The sequence below is a fragment of the Arachis stenosperma genome, chromosome 9, assembly GCF_014773155.1.
Source record: "Arachis stenosperma cultivar V10309 chromosome 9, arast.V10309.gnm1.PFL2, whole genome shotgun sequence".
NCBI lineage: Eukaryota > Viridiplantae > Streptophyta > Magnoliopsida > Fabales > Fabaceae > Arachis > Arachis stenosperma.
In genome coordinates this window covers 58989474-58992954 of record NC_080385.1, presented here as the reverse complement: position 1 = coordinate 58992954, position 3481 = coordinate 58989474, and the positions used below count along the sequence as shown (strand labels likewise).

At 40.4% G+C, this 3481-nt stretch overlaps 1 non-coding gene across 1 annotated transcript; it reads right to left on the bottom strand.

Moving 5' to 3' along the window:
- Positions 1-1532: 1532 nt before the first annotated feature.
- Positions 1533-1636, bottom strand: LOC130952814 (small nucleolar RNA R71). The gene has a single exon (XR_009074989.1). It is a non-coding gene; the product is annotated as a small nucleolar RNA R71 (small nucleolar RNA).
- Positions 1637-3481: the final 1845 nt, after the last annotated feature.

Sequence of the window (3481 nt, the reverse complement as noted above, 5' to 3'; positions counted from 1 at the left end):
TTTCTCACAGTGAATTGGATTGGGATTTGGATGGATATTGTGACATGTAATCCTACCAAATTGTGGTTCATGAAACTGTGTGGTATAATCAGTGATCGAGCATCATCTCTTCTTATGAACATTTAAACCAAGGGATTGGGAATTTGTTTGTTTTTAGAGAGAATTGGTGAGCCAAGGGATTGGGATCCAATCATATAAGATTGCCAAGCAAAATTCAATGAATGCATTGGTTGAGGAAGGGATGAAAATGTTTTGATTCGGAGATCTCAATATCTCCTGAAACCCAATGAATTCCCCATTTCTGATCTATCACTTTCTCTTTACATTCTGCAATTAAATTCATGCAATCACCCCGATCCCCTTTTAATTTCAGCAATTTAGCTTCTCGCTCTTTAATTCATGCAATTTAAGATTCTGCACTTTTAATTTCTTGCCATTTACGTTTCCCGCCAATTTTACATTCCGCACTTCTCATCTAAATCTTGATTCCGCTCAACTAGAACACACTTCTAATCCGAATTGCTCATTCAACCAATCCTTGTGGGATTCGACCTCACTCTATTGTGAGTTTTTACTTGACGATAACCGGTGCACTTGCCGGAAGGAATTTTTGCCGATCGTGCAATTTCCTAAAATCGTAGCTATCAAGTTTATAGCTTGTATCAAGTTTATGGCGCCGTTGTCGGGGATTGGTTTTCGATTGACAATTCTCAAATTGGAAGTTAACTAGATTGAGCATTTTTCTTGTTTTGTTAATTCAGTTCAAGTTACTTGTTGAATTTTAATTTCTGCACTCTGTTACTTGCTTTCTTTCTTTATGCCTTTAAATTCAAGCAACTAACTCACTGACCCACTAACTATTTGAATTAATTCCTCAACTGCTCTAACCATACTCTTCCATTAACCAAGAGTATTTCACTTGTTTGTTGCCTGTGCTGTGTTCTTGTATGACAGGTAGGAGAAGAGGGACATCAACTCCTCTATATACCGAACCAGAGAGGACCCTTCATAGACTTAGAAGGGAAGCAAGAGGGAAGCGAGTACTGGGAGAAGAAGAATCTGAAGGAGAATCTGAGGACAATTTTGAGGAAGCTCTAGATCTCAACATGGATAGAGAAGTTCACAACCATGAGAGGGCTGATGGAAACAATGCCATTCCTGAGAGGAGGGTTCTTGGTTCATACATAAACCCAACCTCTGGGAATTGTGGTAGCAGCATTCAGAAACCACCCATTCAGGCCAACAATTTTGAACTCAAACCACAGCTAATATCACTGGTGGAGGATCATTGTTCATTTGGTGGGAGTGCTAATGAAGATCCAAACCAACATCTCACAAAATTCCTGAGAATTTGCGACACTGTGAAGTCCAATGGAGTCCAGAAAGATGCCTATAAACTGCTCTTGTTCCCATTTTCACTTAGGGACAAGGCAGCTAAGTGGCTGGAATCATTCCCAAGGGGAAGCCTAACAACCTGGGATGAGGTGGAAAGCAAGTTTCTGGCACGTTTCTACCCCCCACAAAAGGTCAATAGGCTTCGATCTGAGGTTCAGACTTTTAGACAACAAGATGGTGAAACTCTCTACGAGGCATGGGAGAGGTTCAAGGAGTTGACAAGGAAATACCCACCAGACATGTTCCATGACTAGGTGCAATTGCATATTTTCTATGATGGACTTTCTTATGAATCAAGGAAGGCTGTAGACCATTCATCAGGAGGTTCATTGAACAGGAAAAAGACTGTGGAAGAAGCCATTGAAGTGATTGAGACAGTGGCTGAGAATGAGTACTACTATGCTTCAGAGAGACACAACACTAAGGGAGTCATGGAGCTGAACCATGTTGATACAATTCTAGCCCAAAACAAGGTGTTTGCCAAGCAACTAGCAGAGCTCACCAGGAAATTAGGAACAAATCAAGTGGCTGCAATACACACACAAGATTAAGAGGAGGTAAGCACTGAAGGAAGTGATTGGGAAGAGGCCAACTATGTGGGAAATCAACAAAGGCAACCATATGATCCACATTCTAACACTTACAACCCAGGTTGGAAAAACCACCCAAACTTTGGGTGGGGAAACCAGCAAACCCAACCACAAAACCACAAACCTTACAACTCCAACCAAAGATCATACCAAGCCACACAAAACACCTACTCCCAACCACCATATCATGGCCAAAATAATCAACCTGCCCAACCTAATCCGAACCAACAATTTCAAGATCAATTAAACAAGATAGAAGGAATGCTTGCAAACATGGGTCAGGACATAAGTGAGTTGAAAAGCTTTAGGGATGATGTGAGATCTACCTTAAGGAACCATGGTGAAAAACTCAAGAGGATGGAGTCTCAAGTAGGAGAGCTATCTCAACAGGCCCCCAAGTCAACTGCAGTGTTCCCTAGTGACACAGAAAAGAATCCTAAAGGGGAACAAAAGGGAGTGAGATGGGAAGAATGCAAGGCCATCACCATATTGAAGGAAGTCTCAGAAGAAGAAGGAATCAGACCCTCAGAACAGGAGCCAGAAATCTTGAAGGAAGGTGTGGAAGAAGCTAAGCAGGAAAGTGAAACTGAGCAAACAAGGAGCAAAGGAGCTCTAAGAAAAAGAAAAATAAAGAAGGGAAACTTGCCAAGGATATGTGAATAACAAGAGGCCATAGCAGTGTTTTAGTGGAAACATAAAAAGTGACATTCTTACCTAAGAAACAATAAAGTGATGCTGCAACAACTTTCTGCATGAACACCCCATTAATCAATGTCAATTACTTACTGATATGGCTAATGAATTTACTTTCTGTTTCATTCTTTCTTCTCAATAATTCAGAACTTGCTTGGGGACAAGCAAGGATTAAGTTTGGTGTTGTGATGCCAAGGCATCTTAGGCTAGTTTCACTAGCCTTTTTCTTTTATTTTTATTTTTTTTATGCATTTTCTTGAGCCTTAAGTAATCATTTGGGCCAAATAGTCATGCTTGTCTTAAATCATTCAAACATGAAGATTTTGATGCAAATTCCATGAGTTTTTAGTTATATTCCTTGAATGCTATGAATGGAAGAATTCTCATGAATTTTAGCAAGACTTTGATGCAGTTGTTTGGATGATTTCAGGGAAGAAGAAGCTAGGCAAAGAAGCAACAAAAATCAATGAAGGAAGCCTGGATATCATTTGTGGCGTTTAAGTTCCAGTTCCAGTTTAAGCTTAAACTGGAACTTAAATGCCACGAAGGGAATTGCTCCAGGATGCTTCCAACGTTTAAGCTCCAGTTTAAGCATAAACTGGAGCTTAAACGTGCTCGAGCTTGTGCCTCCAGGGAGTGCCAGCGTTTAAGCTCCAGTTTAAGCTTAAACTAGAGCTTAAACGTGTTATATGGAACAGCTTGACCATGCCTTCTTCAAACATAAATAACTCGAGTTGTAGAACTCCAAATGATGCACTTCCAGTTGCATTGGAAAGTAGACATCCAGAGCTTTCTAACGATGA